Raw genomic sequence first — 19663 nt, 5'->3', positions numbered from 1 at the left:
TGGACTCTTGATTCCTTCGCATTTTTGGGAGGTTATTTGTGTCTTCCTCTGTGAAGACAGACTAAAGTAGTTGTTCAAGTGCTCTGCCATTTCCTTGTTCTCTATTATAAAATCTCCTGCTTTAGACTGCAAAGGACCTACATTTGTCTTTGTTAATATTTTTCTTTTTACATACTTATAGAAGCTTTTACATCTGTTTTATGTTACTTGCAGTTTACTCTCACACTCTATTTTTCCCTCTTAATCAATCTCTTTATCATCCTTAGCTGAATTCTGAACTGCTCCCAATTTTCACATTTGCTACTTTTTCTAGCAACTTTATATGACTAACCTTTGGATATAATACTATCCTTAATTTCTTTTGTTAGCCATGGTTGTGCCAATTTTCTTGTTGTGTTTTTGTACCAGAAAGGAATGCATAACTGTTGCAATACACACATTGGTTCCTTAAATTTATTAACCATTGCTTATTCACCATCATGCCTTTTAATTCAGTTCCCCAATCTATTTTCACCAACTTATCTCCCATACCTTCGTAGTATCTATTGTTTAGATTTAGGACCCCAGTTTCTGATCCGATGTCTTCACTTTCCATCCTATTGAAGAATTCTATCATGTTATGGTCACTGTTTCCTAAAGAACTTCACACAACACGATTATTAATTAACTCCTTTCCATTGCATAATACCAATTATAGGGCAGCATATTCCTTTGTTGGTTCCTCAATATACTGGCCTAAAAATTAATCTCCTACATATTCCAGGAATTCGTCTGCAACTGTATTGTTGCTCATTTGATTTTCCCAGTTTATATGTAGATTAAAGTCACCCATGACTACTCTAGCACCTTTGTTACATGCATTTCTAATTTCTTGTTTAATGCTGTTCCCATACCTTTCCAGGACTGTTTGGAGGCCTATAGACAAATCCCATTCATGTTTTCCGCCCCTTGTTGCTTCTTAACTCCACTCAGACTGATTCTACATCCAGATTTTCTGAGCCAATATCCTCTCTCACACTTGCACTGATTTCATTGTTAACTACAACACCACACCACCTCCTTTCCATTTTTGCCTGTCCTTCCTAAAAATCAAGAACCCTTGGATATTCAGTTCCCAGCCTTGGCCACCCTGCAGCCATGTCTCTGTAATCACAATCATATCAGACCCATTTACATCTATTTGCACTGTTAATTCATTTACCTGATTGTGAATGCTCCATGCGTTCAGCACCTTGAGACTGTTCTTTTTAACATTTTGATACTTTTTTTTGTATTATGGCCCTTTGTTGCTAACTCTTGTTTCCTGTACCTTCCGATTTTGCTTTCTACTTTTCATTTCTGTCTTTGGTTCTCTCTCTTGTGTCTCCCTGCTCAGACCCATCTCCCTGCCACTCTAGTTTAAACACTCCCCCAAAGTAACTGTGAAATCCCCTGTGAGGATATTGGCCCTGATCCTGCTGGGATACAACCCGTCCAGCTTGTACAGGTCACATCTTCCCCAGAATCAATCGAATTTCCTCAGAAACCTAAATCCCTCCCTCCTTAACCATCTCCCCTGCCATGCATTCACCCAGTCAATTCTCTTCCTGATCTTGCGGGTATGCGGTACTGAGAGTAATCCTAAGATTAATGACTTTGAGATCCTGCTCTTTAATTTATTTCCTTGGTCCCTATATTATGCTCCAAGAACTCATCCCTCTTTTTACCTATGTCATTGGTACCGACATGGACCACAACCTCTGGCTGTTCATTTTAACCCTTAAGAATGTCTTTCAGGTAACTGTGGATAAAGGGGAACCAAGGGATATACTATACTTAGATTTTGAGAAGGAAATTGAAAAACCGCTACATCAAAGGTTATTGCGAAAAATAGTTTCTCATGGTGTAGCGGGTAACATAATGGCAAAGATAGAAGATCGGCTAACTAACGGGAAACAGAGGGCATATATAAATGAATCATTTTCTGGTTGGTAGATTGTAATGAGTGGTGTCCCACATGAACCATGAACCATTCAAATAGAATTAAGTGCTTTCCAGTTACCTCCTGTCATGCTTGATTGATTTTGAAGTGGTCAGCTGGACATTGACAGCACTTAACTCTATTTGAAGTGATCCAGGACAATCAAAGCTCGATGTTTATAAACAGTGCGGGTAGAGCACTTCAGAGTTATTAAAACGTGAAGGAAGATGAATGGAACAATGCTGACAGCTGTGTGTGTGTGTGTGTGTGTGTGGAAATTGTCAATAATAGCTGAGTAAAATCAATATCAAAGAGAAGTGAATGGATGGCTTGCAGCTCAAAGATCTGAGGGGGTTTAAACCTAGCTGACTGGTTTTCTCTTTCCAGGAATTGACAGGTGCTGCTTCCAATGTCTAAGACAGTGGGTGTATTGCCCAGGTCAGTGTTAAAGCAGTAATTATTTTTCACTGTCCCCGCCTGGACTGCTCTCCAGCTTCCTGACAGGGGTACTTTCTGGGAGCACCCTGACAGGGATCACTTTTCTGGGGGTCTGCGGGGGGTCTCTTTATTTAGTTTGTCTCTAGTGGGTCCCATTATTGAGGGGCTCTCTGGCAGGAGCCTTTACCTGGGGGTTTTGTAGGTATGGCGATGGGGGGGATCTGGTGGGGTAAGGTGGGCAGGACTTGCATTGTAGGGTGAGGATGACCCTCAGATGGACTTTAGGGCCATGTTTGTCAATCTCAGTAGTAATTTTCACTCACATGGGGCGAAATTCTCCGACCCCCAGCAGGGTCGGAGAATCGCCTGGGGCCGCCGAAAATCCCGCCCACGCCGTGGCAGAGATTCTCCGCCACCCGGGAAGTGGCGGTGGCGGGAATCTCGCCACTCCGATCGGAGAGCCCCCTGCGGTGATTCTCCGGCCCGGATGGGCCGAAGTCCCGCCGCTGGGAGGCCTCTCCCGCCGCCGAGGTTTGAACCACCTCTGGAACGGCGGGATCAGCGGAGCCAGCGGGCCTCGGGGGGGGGGGGGGGGGGCAGGGGGGCGATCGAACCCCGAGGGGTGCCCCCACGGTGGCCTGGCCCGCGATCGGGGCCCCCCGCTCAGACTCCGGGCCAGTGTTTCTCCTCCGTGGCCGCCACGGCCTCCGCCATGGCGGAAGCGGAAGAGAACGCCACATCGCGCATGCGCCGGCAGTGACGTCAGCAGCCAGCTGCCGCTGACGTCACTGCCGGCGTATGCGCCGACCGGCGAAAGCCTTTCGGACAGCCCCGCTGCCGGGGGCGCCGGTGTTTTGCGCCAGTCTTCTGGTGCCAACCGCTCCGGCGCGGGGCTGGCCCCCAAAGGTGGGGAATTCTCCTGAGTGGTTGGCGCCACTCCCCTACGCCGGGACTCTCCGTCACGCCGGGTAGGGGAGAATCCCGCCCCATGATTCCTGGCCCAGAGGACCGGAGAATCACCCGGGCCTGGAGAATATGGTGCCTGGCCCACTAAGTGGTTGCAGATGGATCTTAACGACCCATTTTCATTCTCCCAATTACCTCGACCCCGAGGCCAGTGGGGGGCTGTAGCGTTGAAATAAATCGACGCTGATCCGTTTTCTTCACTATCGCTGGATTCTGCATAAAAACGTCTTCCTCATGTTTCCTCTACACCTTCTGATACTTATCTTGAATCTATGTCCCCATTTCTAGAATTTCCCACCAAGGGAAATAATTTTATCCTGTCCACTCTATGACTTCCCCTCATGATTTGTGCACCTCAATCACGTCACCCCTCAGCCTTTTTTGTTCCAAGGAAAATAACCCCATCCAATCCAATCTCTCCTCATAGCTACACTTTTCTAGCCCTGTCAACATTCTTGTAAACCTCTTCTGCACTCTCTCCAGAGCAATTGGGCGCAATTCTCCCAAAGGGAGACAAAGTGCCGACGCCGGAGTGAAAACAGGTGTGTTTCACTCTGGTGTCGGAGGCCGCCTCGCCCCTATTCTCCCACCCCCCAGGGGGCAAGGAGCGACGGTGCGTCAATCTCGCACGCCGGGCCTTGCCGCCCGCGTCAAAGCGGAGCCGCCTGAATGACATCGCCGGCGGCGCCTAAATGATGTCACACGCGCATGCGCAGGTTGGCCGGCGCCAACCCGCGCATGCGCGGTTGCCGTCCTCCCCTCCGCCGTCCTGCAAGACATGGAGGATTGATCTTGCGGGGCGGCGGAGAGAAAAGAGTGCGTCTTTCAGAGACGCTGGCCCGACGATCGGTGGGCACCGATCGCGGGCCACACCCCTCCTGAGCACCCCCCTGGTGCTCGATCCTCCCTCCCCTCCCCCCCCCCCCACAGGCCCCACATGCAGCGGTCGCGCACTGTTCACGCCGGCAGCAACCAGGTGTGGTTGGCGCCGGCGTGAACCGGTCGGATTACGCAGGCCGCTCGGAGAATCGCCGCACGGCGGTTAGAAACGGCGAGCGGAGATTCTCCGAGCGGCCTGACGTAAAACGCGACACGCAATTTTGGGGGCGGTGGGTTAGGGAATTGCGTGTGGGTGCCAGGCGGCGTGGCGTGAATCACCCGGCACTCCCGCGATTCTCCTACCGGCGTGGGGGGTCGGAGAATCGCGCCCATTATGTCCTTCCCGTAATGCGGTGATAAGAACTGCACACAATATTCCATTTCTGGCCTCATTAATGTTTTACACAATTCCAACATCATATGCGTACTCTTATATTCTACCCCTCTGCCAATAAAGGAGAGTATTCCATATGCTTTCTTAAAACCCTTGTCTACTTGAACTGCTGCCTTTAGGAACCTGTGTACTTGTACGCCAAGGTGTCTCACTTCATCTACCCCTCTTAGTATACTCCCATTTATTGTGTACTCTCTATAACTGTTTGACCTCCCTAAATGCATGACCTCATACTTTGCTGTGTTAAATTCCATTTGCTACCGATCTATATCATTTTGGAGATTATGGGCTCGATTCAACCAAATGGGAACAATTGGGTCCCATTGTGAATGTGTTTAGCCGCGTATTTCCCAGTGCTCGGAATGCCGAGATACACATGGCTATTCAATGAGACTCACATTGTATAAGGGACATCAATGGGGAACGGGCGACCAAGGCCGCATATAGTCCCATTTTGAACAGTGGGGAGCTCCACGCGCTGGGAGTACCCAGTGTGGCAAGAGATCGAGGCGCCATTTTTAAATGGCATCCTAATCTCCGAAACCCCGGAACGATCTGTGACTTCTACCCTAGCCCGAATTCACTATGGGAGGGCCTCCCCCACATCGCCCCCAACACTCATACAGGGCACCCCTGGCCCAATCAGGCATCTTTTTTTTAGAATTTACAGTGCAGCAGGAGGCCAATCAATCCATTGAGTTTGCACCGGCCCTTGGAAAGAGCACCCTACCTAAGCCCATACCTCCACCCCATCCCTACACCTCCACTCTATCCCCGTAACCCCACCTAACCTTTTTGTTTTGGACACTAAGGGTAATTTAGCATAGCCAATCCACCTAACCTGCACACCTTTGGACTGTGGGAGAAAACCGGAGCACCTGGAGGAAACCCACGCAGTCACGGGGAGAACGTTCAGACTCTGCAGAGACAGTGACCCTAGCCAAGAATCGAACTTGGGACCCTGGCGCTGTGAAGCAACTGTGCTAACCACTGTGCTATCGTGCTGCCCCCAAATCTGATCCCTTGGGAGACCCCCATGAGTGCTGTTACATCTGGTCCCCATTTGTGGGGACCAATGATGAACAGCGCTCACCTGAGGTCTCCGAGGCAAAGGGGATGAATCTCAAAGCCGCAGGTACCTTGGGAATAGGCCCGTTAATAATATGCAGATTTGCCAAAATGTGATCCCGCCCACAATAGCCGAGATCGTTGGATCTCGCGAGGCGTTGTGAGCCGAGTACATCGCGGGAGCACTACGGTGAGCTGCTTTTCCAGCAGAGCGTGGCCATCGGATCGCACCCTATAGCTACCCTCAATACTGCCTGAACTGGGCATTAACCCAGAAGGTGACTTGTCACCAGAAGTGGAGTTGAAGGAGGGCAATATGGTGCCTGATGCATGTCATGTTCTGTACACTGGCTGGTATGAATGATGCACTGCAGAACATCCAATTCTTGACTAGTTAAAATAATTTATTCAAAAACAAATGTGTGGTAAAGATTACTGGAATAAATATGTAACAAACTACCAACACTAACTAATGATTCTAGAGCTACTGCAAAATACATTTATCCACCAATACAACTTACTCCAAACTCCTCGAGGCACTGAGTCATATGGTAAGTTTCCACTGCCACCTGCTGATGCTGAGGCAGCATGGTAGCATTGTGGATAGCACAATTTCTTCACAGCTCCAGGGTCCCAGGTTCGATTCCGGCTTGGGTCACTGTCTGTGCGGAGTCTGCGCATCCTCCTCGTGTGTGCGTGGGTTTCCTCCGGGTGCTCCGGTTTCCTCCCACAGTCCAAAGATGTGCAGGTTAGGTGGATTGGCCATGATTGGCCCTTAGTGTCCAAAATTGCCCTTAGTGTTGGGTGGGGTTACTGGGTTATGGGGATAGGGTGGAGGTGTTGACCTTGGGTAGGGTGCTCTTTCCAGGAGCTGGTGCAGACTCGATGGGCCGAATGCCCTCCTCTGCACTGTAAATTCTTGATAATATCATCACATTGCTTATGCATATCATCACAATGCCGGCATACCTCCTGGTGCAGTGTGCAGCCCTAGGCTCCAGGTGATGCAAGGGCAGTTCAAGTTCATCTGGCAGCTGCTACATTTGGACATTGAACCTTCCCTTCTTCCCCTCACCTCTCCTTCTCACTCCCTCCGCTCACTCCCTCCCACCCTCCCTCCCTCTTCTACTTCAGAAAGACAACAACCATTAGTGTTCAAGTAAAAAAAAATATTTTATTGATCGCTGTGTTAAAGTGAAAAGATATACCTTATTGCAAGGAATTTGGAAATGCTGAGGTAGTTATTAAATAAAATGTCACAATGCAGCTAATGTTAAACATTAAGTTGAAAGTTAACATTGTATCAAAGATCTGTATTGATAATATTTTTGGTATTAAATGTTTCCATTAAACTTTACAAACTTCTACAAATATCTTCAAAGCACAACATTTAATTATGAGATAATTATAAATTAATAAGATAATTGAAGTAAAAACAGAAATATAATATCAATCAACACAAATGTTTTAAAAAATCAGATATTACAAGAACAGTGACAGCTATAAGCAAAAAGCCCTGGAGGGCACATTTTAAATTTTATGACCAGGCCAGAACCATGTTGTAGCAGCATTTTCTGACCCCCTACTACAGGACTGTAAGGAGATGGTGTTATTTGCATCTTTTTCTGCTTCAAGAATCTCCATAGTTCATGGTCTGAGAAGTTCTGACTTCTCAGCCAGGATTCTCCTTTCCGGGCACTAAGTCCCCATGCCGGTGGGAAAACCGGCGCCAACTGCTCTGGCATCAATGGGCCCCCAAGGGGAGAAATTCTCCACTTACCTCCACTTTCCCGGGGACTAGGTGGATGCTGGAGGGGTTGGCGTCACTACAGCCGGTGCCAAAGAGACTGCGCGAGTTTGCACATGCGCCAAAGCGTGATCTCGCGCATGTACGGAACCGCAGGCGTATTTTGGCACATGCGCAGGGGGTTCCCTACTCTGCGCCGGCCATGGCGGAATCCTACAGGGGCCGGCGCGGAAGGAAGGAATGCCCCCACGGCATGTGCAGATCAATGGACCCCAATCGCGGGCCAGGCCACTGTGGGGCGCCCCCCGGGGGTCAGATCCCACCTTGCCCCCCTGAGGACTGCCCCAGCTGACTTACCTGCCAGGTCCCGCCAGGTGGGACCATGCATAACCCACTCCGACGGGACTGGCCAAAAACGGACCGCCGTTCGGCCCATGAGGGCCCGGAAAATTGCCGGGGGGGCCACTACCTACCAGCGTGGCGTGAACCCCGCCCCGTCTGAAAAATGGAGGCAGAGAATACGGCAGCTGGTGTCGGGGTGGCTGGGAAGGATTCACGCCGCCCTCCAGGGTTTCTCTGACCCGGCGGGGGTCGGAGAATGCTGCTGCTCCTCTCCCCAATTAAACTTTCATTTGCCACATTCTAAATTAAACATATGAACACTTTTAAGCATGCCGCACATGGAAAGTTATATAATAACAGTGCATATTTAAATAGTTTCACATATTTAAAACAAATATCAAAACCTTTGTTCACTTATAAATATTAAATAATAATCACCTTCAATCAAAAAATATTAAATTAAAATTACTTTAAAAGACCCAGTAACAATGACATTGCCTGAATAAAAGGAGCAGCATCTGTAGGGATAGAAAAGAGCTAACGTTTCAAGTCCAGATGACCCTTTGTCACAGCGCTTTGACAAAGCTCTTTTCTCTCCCTACAGATGCTGCCAGACCTGCTGAGATTTTCCGGCATTTTCTCTTTGGTTTCAGATTCCAGCATCCACAGTAATTTGCTTTTATCTGTCTGGCACATCAAGGAGCAAGATTACATGGAGTACAATACCACCCATACAGTGATGTAAGAGGACTCATGGGCCACACCTATGAGGCCAGTGTGGAGTTGGGCAGAGCTGTGTGTCGAAGCAAGCATGAAGACAGATCTTAGCTTGGACAAAGTCAGCATGTATTTACGAAAGAGAAATGATGCTTGACAAATCTACTCAAACTCTTTGAGGATGTAACTAGTAGAGTTGACCAGGGAGTATCGGTGGATGTGGTTTATTTAGACTTTCAGTAGGTTTTCAATCAAGTCTCACATAGCATATTACTATGTAAGGTTAAAACACATGGGATTGTGAGTAGTGGCTTGACATGGATAGAACGCTAGTTAGCAGATAGGAAGCAAAAAGTTAAATTGAATGGGTCTTTTTCCGATTGGCAGGCTAGTGACTAGTGGAGTAGGGCCCCAACTGTTCACATTTTATACTAATGATTTGGACAAGGGAGCAAAATGTATTATCTCCACATTTACACATGATACAAAGTTGGGTGGGGAGGGTGGGCTGTGAGGAGGATGGAGAGACGTTTTAGCAGGATTTGGACACGCTGAGTGAATTGGCATATGCAAGACAGATGCAGTATAATGTGGATAAATATGAGGTTATTCGCTTTGGTAGCAAAAATAGAAAGGCAGATTTTTAGTTGAATGGATGTTAATTGAGAGATGGATACTGAGCGAGGCCTTGGTGTCCTCATGCATCAGTCACTGAAAGTAAGCACGCAGGTACAGCAGGGAGTAAAGAAAGCAAATGGTATGCTGGCCTTTCTAGCAAGAGAATTTGATGATAGGAATAGGGATGTTTCATTGCAAATGTAGAGGGCATTGATGAAGCGACATCTGTAGTATTGTGTGCAGTTTTGATGTCCTTATCTGAGGAAGGATGTTCTTGCTATGGAGGGAGTGCAACGAAGGTTTACCAGACTGACCATACCAGGGATGGTGGGAATGTCATATGAGGAGAGACTAAGTCAGTTAGGATTATATTCATTGGAGTTTAGAAGAATGAAAGGGGATCTCATAGAGACTTATAAAATTCTAACAGGATTAGACAGGGTAGATTCAGAAAGAATGTTCCCAGTGATGGAGAGTCCAGAACTAGAGGTCATAGTTTGAAGATAAGGAGTAAATCTTTTAGGAGTGAGCTGAGGAGAAATTTCTTCACCCAGAGAGTGGTGAATCTGTGGAATTCATGACCAGAGAAAGTAGTTAAGGTGAAAACGTTGTGTAATTTCAAGAAGGAATTAGATATAGCTCTTGGGGCTAAAGGATGAAGGGGAAGGTGGGATCAGTTTATTGAACTTGATGATCAGTCATTATCATAATGAATGGAGGAGCAGGTTTGAAAGGCTGAGTGGCCTCCCCCTATTTCTATTTTCTCTGTGTATTTCTATGTATTGTTTCTCGTGCTTACTAAATCCTTATTGCTGAACTATCGAAGACTATGAACATCTTAACTGGACCTACCAAGTTACACCAAACAACGTACAACACAGATTGGATTATTTTTCAGTACAAAGTTGTTTATTATCACTCAATAATTTGGCAGTTATCATATTAAAATTGTTAAACATTGTGAAGCGATTATCAAGCACCAAAGTCACACACCACATTGTCCATTTTTGCCATGACGACAAGATCAGAGAAGTAAAACCACGTACAGAGACAGAGAAGTATCCACCGCAAAACTGTAACTTAACCTTGGAGCTCAGATGACAATTAGAAAATGCTTGAACTTTACTCTAGTGGTTTACAATTTATGCTGGACTTCTTAATGAGGTTACTGCCAAGTAATCACTCCTGTACCATAGATTCCCAGCTGTACTATTCATGATACTGTAATTTATTGCACATATTGTGTACAGATAGCACTGATCAACCAACTGGATATTTATCTTATAATTTATCTTTCAGTATTCATATGTTTTTTTCTCTTGGTGACTTTAGCTTTGATTCATTTTGGTGCAAAATTCAATGCAGCACTTACTCAGCAATTATTGGCTCACTGACGCTCAGTTTGGGTTCCGCCAGGGTCACTCAGCTCCTGACCTCATTACAGCCTTGGTTCAAACATGGGCAAAAGAGCTGAATGCCACAGGTGAGGAGAGAGTGACTGCCCTCGACATCAAGGCAGCAACTTGATCATGTATGACATCAAGGAGCCCTAGCTAAACTGGAGTCAATGGGAATCATGGGGAAAACTCTCCTCTGGTTGGAGTAAGACCTGGCACAAAGGAAGGTGGTTGTGGTGGTTGGAGGTCAATCATCTAATTTCCAGAACATCACTGTTGAGGTTCCTCAGGGTAGTGTCCGAGGCCCAACCCTATGCAGCTACTTCATCAATGACCAATTTAAGGTCAGAAGTGGGAATATTCGCTGATGATTGCACATTGCTCAGCACCATTTGCGACTCCTCAGCCACAGAAGCGGTCCATGTCCAAATGCAACAGGGCCTGGACAATATCCAGACTTGGACTGAGAAGTGGCAAGTAACATTCACGCCACATAAGTGCCAGACAATGACCATCTCCAACAAGAGAGAATGAAACCTTTACCTCTTGACATTCAATGGAATTACCATCGCTGAATCCCCCATGATAAACATCCTGGGGCTTACCATTGACCAGAAATTGAACTGGACTAGCCATATAAATACTGTGGCTACCAGCGCAGATCAGAGGCTGGGAACCTTGTGGAAAGTAACTCAGCTCCTGATTGTCCAAAGCCTGTTTACCAACTGGAAGGCACAAGTCAGGAGTGTAATGAAACATTCCCCACTTGCCTGGATGAGACCAGCTCCAACAACACTCAAGAAGCTCAACACCATCCAGGACAAAGCAGCCACTTGATTGCTCCCTCTTCCACAAACATTCAAACCCTCCACCACCGACGAACAGTAGCAGCCGTGGTGTGATCTACAAGGTGCACTGGAGAAACTCACAAAAGTGCCTGAGGCAGGGGGAGCACCTTCCAAGCCCACAACCACTACCATGTAGAAAGACAAGGGAAGCAGATACCTGGGAACCCCACCGCCTGGACGTTCCCCTCCACGTCATTCACCATCCTGACTTGGAAATATATCGGCGTTCCTTCACTGCCGCTGGGGCAAAATCCTGGAACTCCCTCCTTAACAGCACAGTGGATGTGCCTACAACTCAGATACTGCAGCAGTACAAGAAGGCAGCCCACGGCCACCTGTTGGAGGGCAACTAGGGATGGGCTGACCCTTCCGACCTAACCAGCAACGCCCACATCTCGTAAACAAATTTGGAAAAACAATACAGTTTGTCTTAAAGCATCAAAGATTTCATCACAAAGAACAGAAAATAAGGTCAGAAAATAAATCACATTAACATGACAGAATGAACTTTTATACATTCCAACAAATATTTTTATTCCGGCATTTTGTTATGCTTTTGGCATTTTGTACTGCCCTGACTGATATTGTAAGAAGTCTTACAACACCAGGTTAAAGTCCAACAGGTTTGTTTCAAACACGAGCTTTCGGAGCACTGATCCTTCCTCAGGTTTCATTCACCGGAGGAAGAAGCTGCGCTCCGAAAGCTCATGTTTGAAACAAACCTGTTGGACTTTAACCTGGTGTTGTAAGACTTCTTACTGTGCTCACCCCAGTCCAACGCTGGCATCTCCACATCCTGACTGATATTAGAATCGGAAGTGAGATTTGATGTTCTTTACCAAATCTCAGCAAACACGGATGTAGAACCAAGATTTGACTTTTACAAATTGAGAAATCGCAGCAGGAATTCCAGGTGCAGGATGCTACTATGTTGGAAAACAATAAGAGATTAACCAAGATAATTAAACTAGTGGTTTACTGTTAGGATGCTGATAATAAGTCACAGACCTGAAACATTAACACCAGAATGAACTGCTTGAATCGAATGGCCTGTATCTCGTATGCGACCTGAAGTCATTTCTCTCCCCCCGGAACTTGCTGCTGAATATTTCCAACATTTTCTATTTTCACTTCAGATTTCTGGCATCTGCTGTACTTTACTTTTGCAATTAAACTCGAGGTTGGGTGATTCTGAGATTGATTTTTAGCAGGTGTAGATTTTGCAGAGTTGGATAGAATGAAGTAGTGAAGAGACAGAAAGGTTTTTGCGGAATTGAGGTTGTGAGAAATTCGGGCATGAGGTCATGCAGTATCACTGGTTTTTGACAAGAGTGAGAATGTGGGCAAGAGGGAGAGTGGATAGAATTATTTTGGAGACCAGGAGAAACATGAGAGGAAAATTTGAAGCAAAGATGACTCCAGTAATATTGATAAAACAAAAACTTACAAGAGATCACAGAAAGAGTTGGATGCTCGAGGTGGGAGAGGAATTACTTGTCAGGCAACACGCTATAGTATTTCTGCTGACATCGAAGATGACCTTTCTTCACTGCCCTTGTTTTGTTCATACATCCATCTATTAGTTAGAATTAAATTAAATGTTGTCCTTTTCTGAGAGATAACAATAATGACTATTCCGCCAAGCAGCTAATGTATCCCCTAAATGAAGCATCATTAAAAGCTTTTAAATTAAAATGACATTATAGATTTGCCAGATTAGGGCCTTTGATGAGTTGTTTAAAAAAGGATTTTGCTTTCAGATTAAATTAACATATCTACAGAAGAAAGATTGCTCTGAATAGGGGCTGATCTTCGCATGGTGCTTTATTCATGTGAGGGTTTTTGTAATTACATTCCGAAAATCATACATATTATTGAGAAAAGAATCTACCAAATTAGATCTTTAAATGACTGCATTCTGTGCATGCGCTAGGTGATTTCATGTGAGTTTCAGCCAACAGATGAGGTAACCTTGGATTTGATTGATCAGCTCATGGACAATATTATTCAAATTGTTTGCAAGCTATTTCAAGGAAAAATTCAAAGTAATATTGCCTTGTGATGGCGGATCCTCTGAACCTTCTGAATTTGAGATGTCAAAGGGGAAAAGTCCATATCACAACCAGATGTTACATATGCCAAGGGGAGGAATGTTAAGAATTTGAAAGCTATTGATAGTGGAATGTTTGTTCGGACCATATTGTGCCTTTAAAACGAAGGAAGACTTTTCTACTGAAGGAGAACGAGAGTGAAATGCTGTTTTAGTGAACTTTACAAAACGATGGGAGCGATTCAACCATCGCGTTGTGCCCGGCGCGGATCTGAGCGCCTCAAGTAAACAGCGCGAAAGGCCAAAATTTAGATTTGCACAGTGTGCGAACCAGTTTGCAATTCATCCAACCCGCTACCGATGGCAAGGTCCGGATCTCACCCACAGAGGACAAGAATATCATTAAACTTCAATTGCATTCATTTCAATCTCATTTGCAACATTGAAGTCGAGGGGCCACCCTCAGTGAGGTTGGGCTTGGCCAGGGTTTGCCCAGGGCCATTGGGGGAGCGGGGCGGTGGATGGTGAGGCTTTGCATCTGTGAGGCCTTCAAGCCATCTTTAAATAGTGTGGAGACCTATAACAGGGGAAACACAGTTGCAGCCTGTCTGTCCTACCAAACTCTTCCAGGACAGAGCCCTGCTGTGCCTTCAATGCTGAACTCAATTTCACTCCCTTTGACTGTGAGCAGCCTCCAGCTTCACAGCTGAAGGCTATTGCAAATGTAGGTGCATGACATTGATCCAAATGGGCCACCTGATGATGGTTTTGAAGAAATGCTTTTACAGATTGCCTTTTTGTTGCTGGTGTGGTGAGTGCTGCATGTAACTGGCACGTCACCGCAGGTTAAACACACTGGGAGTCAGGGATGTTCAACTGCACCTTGAGCCCAGTGGAATATGTGGATGCCAGGATTTGGTTCTGTTGAGATTGGGCAGTGTGGGAGGGCCTGCACAGCTGTAGCTCCTGGATGGAGAATGGCGCTGATACGTGGAACATGTAGCACAACTATGGACAGATCATTTCTGCAACAAAGTTCCGGCTGGACATGATAACACATTCTCAGGCTTATCCTCTATTTCTGTTGAGGAATCTGTGAGGGGTGATACCATGTGCTTTTTTTGTGTGAAAATGAGCTGCTACAGCTTTGTATTGGCACCAATATGGAATGGTGATGTTTCCTTGATGTTTAATAGTTAGTGTGATATGTGGAATGTTACATCGTTGATTTTCAAATCTTTGCACTGTTGACCATTTAATAAACAAAATATTCTCAACTCTCAAGTACCGACTCCTGGTAAACAAAACATTTCCCAGAGGATATCTATCTATTTATAATTATATAGATACAATTTAGATATGTTATCTATCCATAATTAGTGCACAGTATTTCGATCAAACTTTGAAGCCCAAATAGTTTGCCTGAACTCTCGAAGCATCAGCACCATAGAGGCAGTTGGCAACAATCAAACACTGAAGACCTGGGCTTCAGCACTGTGGATCCTCTTGTGACCAAAGGGTAAGTGTGTGAAACAGGAGATAGCCCTGGAGCACAGCCCCCCTAATGTTCCCGGCAGAGGTCTGGGGTCTAGGGGCTCCTGATGTGACCGGGGGTGAGTGTGCAGAGCAAGGTTTGCCAGCACCACTGGCTCACTGGATGGGACTCTGAGAGTAGTCAGGACAGTCTTACAAGGATGGAGGGTGGGCTTGTGGAAGTTGAGGGTCCCGGGATGGAAGCCCTAATGGATTGTCGATCTCTCTCTTTATTAAGGACACAGGGAGTTCACACTGACTAAAATAAAGAACTTTGATTTATTTGCAATTACGATGTATACACTTTACGGTAGATCCCTATCAGGTCTTTTCACAGTTGCTGGCTGACTGGCTGACCGTTTATGCAATGTTGAATGGTCCCCCGCATCTTAGCGAGGGAGCTCATACTCTGCAAGAACCACCAGAAAGACAATCAGTAGGTCCTGTACAGGATATTACATTCCTCCCCCCCAAATACCGAAGACGCCCTCGATGACCAATGAGAAGAAGGAGGAGCACTTGGAGGATGTCGGGCCCCCTTTGAACATAGAACATACAGTGCAGAAGGAGGCCATTCGGCCCATTGAGGGTGCATCAACCCACTTAAGCTCTCACCTCCATCCTATCCCGGTAACCCAGGAACCCCTCCTAACCTTTTTGGATACTAAAGGCAATTTATCATGGCCAATTCACCTAACCTGCACATCTTTGCACTGTGGGAGGAAACCGGAGCACCCGGAGGAAACCCACGCAGACACGGGGAGAACGTGCAGACTCCGCACAGACAGTGACCCAAGCAGGGACTCGAACCTGGTACCCTGGCACTGTGAAGCCACAGTGCTAGCCACTTGTGCTTCTGTGCTGCCCAGGTTCCGGTAAATCACGTACCTGATGCACCGGATCAGTCAGCATATATCTTGCTGGGAACATCGTCTGCGGCAGGAACGCCGTGGTGGATGATCAGCAGGAGTCGGCTGAACTGTTGAATCAGCATCCGAGACCTCAGCCATCTGCATTTCCATCTACGAATCTGAAGATACAACATCAGGCATGTCGGTGTTTACACAGACTGGAGACATCACAGCAGACTGGCTCGGCAATGGAGTCGGAGGATCCAGGACAAGTTTCTTCTGAAGAACCTCCCAAGGGGCTAGTCTCCATGAGTGAATGTCATAGAAAACATAGAATCCCTACAGTGGAGGAGGAGGCCCATCAGCCCATCAGCCCATCAAGTCTGCACTGACTCTCTGAAAGAGCACCTCATCCAAACCACTCCCCACCCGATCCCAATAACCTCTTAATCTAACGTACACATCTTTGGACTGTGGGAGGAAACCGGAGCACCCAGAGAAAACCCACGCACACAGAGGGAGAAAGTGCAAACTCCTCATAGACAGTTAGAATAGAACCCGGGTCCCTGGCGCTGTAAGGCAGCAGTGCTAACCACTGTGCCACCATGTTGCCAACTCATTAGTTGCCTCCAGACCTGAACCTGGTCAGACAGTGGTCTCGTTTGACGGATGACAATCCCATAGAGACAGCGAGCACCGTCGTGAAGTTACGAACAAACAGCGGATTGTCAGGTGCAACACATCAGAGAGATCAACGTCAAACCGGACAATGCCCTTGCAACTCTGGTTATAGCGCACTTTCGTGCCAATGTCTGGGAGAATGAAACTGAATTGGGTACAAAGTCTACGGTCCATTAGCATCTCAGTGCGAGCCACCCAGTTACTGCGTGTGGCATGATCCTATACGAGAATAATAAACGTGCCCGCCAGGTGTCCATCGAGCCCGGGTGAGACAGAACTGCCCCAAATCCAAATGCGATGCATCGCATGCAACGAATAATGGCTTCAAAGGATCGAAATGCGTCAACACCCCTGAAGAGGACAACAGCTGTTTCAGTTTTTTAAACACCTCATCCTGAGCCTTGCTCCACATCTAAGGCTGGTGCTTCTTGAGGAGCAAATGGTGGCGACACAACAGCACAATGATTAGCACTGTTCTTTCACAGTGCCAGGGTCCCAGGTTCAATTCCTGGCTTGGGTCACTGTCTGCGTGGAGTCTGCAGGACGGTTGCCAAATTTGGAATGAACCTGTCATAATAATTGACCAATCCAAGAAACGAATGAAGCTCCATGGCATCCCAGGAGGTGGGGCCCTGTTTGATGGCTCTCACTTTCTCAGCGACCGGGTGCAGCCATCCTGGTGCACCTGATACCACAAATAGACAATTTATTTAGCGGCGTGAAACACGGGACAGGCAGACCCCATACTTGGAAAGGCGCTTCAACACCGTTTGAGGTTCTGTAAATGCTCCTGGTCCGAGGTCCCTGTGACTAGCTCATCATCTAAGTAAACTGCAATGTGCGGTAATCAATGCAGGATGTTCTCTGTGGAAGACTGCGCACGTCGGGGATACTCCGAACGATAGTCAGGTATCCTCGTAGAAACCTGTGCGTATTGATCATGACATACTTCCGTGAAGACTTATCAATCTCCGGCTAGAGAGAAGCATTGCTCATGTCCAATATCGTAAATGTGCAGCAACACCAAAGATCCCCGGCGCAGGGTAAAGGATAACAGTCTAAGCTGGAAATCATGTTCACCATCAATTTATCATCACTGCAGAGATGGACTGTCTTATCCGGCTTCATAAAGGGGACAACTGGCTCTGTCCAATTGGCTGTCTTATCCGGCTTCATGAAGGGGACAACTGGCTCTGTCCAATTGGCTGTCTTATCCGGCTTCATAAAGGGGACCACTGGCTCTGTCCAATTGGCTGTCTTATCCGGCTTCATGAAGGGGACCACTGGCTCTGTCCAATTGGCTGTCTTATCCAGCTTCATAAAGGGGACCACTGGCTCTGTCCAATCGGCAAAGCGCACAAATCTAATGATGCTCAAACTCACCAAGCAAAAAACATTTGGTCTCAACTTTCTCCACTTAAGTGGAGGGACTGGACAGGCACGAAAATATCAGGGCTGAGCCTTCGGGTAAATCTAGATTTTGGCCACAGCCCCCTTAGTTGTCCCCAAGCAAGGCTGGGAAACTTGGGGAACTTGCTCTGTACAGCACACAGACTACCAGATCCCACTTGGAGGATATGCTGCCAATCCTACTGCAGCTGGTGTAGCCATCCGAGGCCCAACATACAAAAGCCACTTCCTTGCACAACAATGAGGGGGAAGCAAACCAATTTGCACCCATGAACTACCATAGCAACAGTGGACCCTACAATATTCAGTTGTTCCCCTATATAAGTGGTCAAACAAGCCGCCGTATCAACCAAAGTCAAAGTTTGAACACCAAGGGCAGGATTCTCCGTGAACCGATGGGGCGGGCAACAACGGCGCAAAGGAGTGGGGTGAACCACTCCGGCATCGGGCCGCCCCAAAATGCAGAATCCTCCGCACCTTCAGGGGCTAGGCCGGCGCCAGAATGGTTTGCGCCGCGCCGGCCGGCGTGGTAGGAGCTTGGCGCCACGCCAACCGGCACGAAGGGCCTCCGCCGGCCGGCGCACGTTGGTGCACGCTCGGGAGCGCCAGCGTATGCTGGCGTCATCCCAGCGCATGCACGGGGGGGGGGTTCATCTTCACACCGGCCATCGCGGACTGCTACGCCGGCCGGCGTGGAGGAATAGAGTGCCCCCACGGCACAGGCCCGCCCTCGGATCGGTGGGCCCCGATCACGGGTCAGGCCACCATGGGGGCACCCCCCATGGCCATATCCCCCTGCGTCCCGCCGAGGACCCCGGGTCCCGCCGGCAAGTACCTACCTTAATTTACGCCGGTGGGACGGGACTGAAACGGGCGGCCTCATGGCCAATCACGGGCCGGAGTATTCAGGCGGCCCCGGGGCCCATTGCGCCGCGCTGGTCCTCGCAATTTTCCAAGGTGGGCGGCGCGATTTGTATCGGGGGGGCCGGAGAATTTGGCGGCCATTGGGGGTGGGATTCACGCCGAACCCCGGCGATTCTCCGACCCGGCGGGCGGTTGGAGAGTCCCGCCCCATGTTTCATAACATCAAAGGTGCTCTGCAGCTCCCGTATCCAATTCCATCTGGAGCATACGGCCATTCACCTATATCGGAACATGAAAAGGGGCCACATGGGCGTGTTGCCAAACAGTTTAACTGAATCGCAGCCTCATCCTCGGTCTCTTCTGGGTCATCCAGATGCAAGGCCCGGCCGCAGGGCTGGCACCTACCCCTACCACGGTGCCTCTGGAGTACTGGCCTTCCTGCTCTCTGTGGTTATGCCGAGATTGTTGTCCATGGGTTGGGATCTCCTTCAGCCGTGTCTGGGGATGCCCCGTCACTCCATTCCTTGTATTTCTTGGCTGCTGCATTCCCCGCTCTCTTGGGACAAAGAGATCTGCATTCCCTGTGAAAAAGTCAGGGAAGTTTTGCCCAAAAGGTTTTCTGTGTTTCCATATTATTTTTACTGCAGACCAAACGATCGCAGAGCATATCTGATAAAACAGTTCCATACTCACAGAACTCGGCTATCTTCCGTAGCCGTGATATGAACTCGTTGACGGACTCACCGGGAGATTTCTCTGCCGTATTAAAATAATACCTTGGAACATACAGTGCAGAAGGAGGCCATTCAGCCCATTGAGTCTGCACCGACCCATTTAAGCCCTCACTTCCACCCTATCCCCGTAACCCAATAACCCCTCCTGACCTTTTTTTGGACACTA

Source organism: Scyliorhinus canicula, chromosome 1 (genome assembly GCF_902713615.1).
Source record: "Scyliorhinus canicula chromosome 1, sScyCan1.1, whole genome shotgun sequence".
NCBI classification, from domain to species: Eukaryota; Metazoa; Chordata; class Chondrichthyes; order Carcharhiniformes; family Scyliorhinidae; genus Scyliorhinus; species Scyliorhinus canicula.
Note: the sequence above shows the minus strand (reverse complement) of the source record.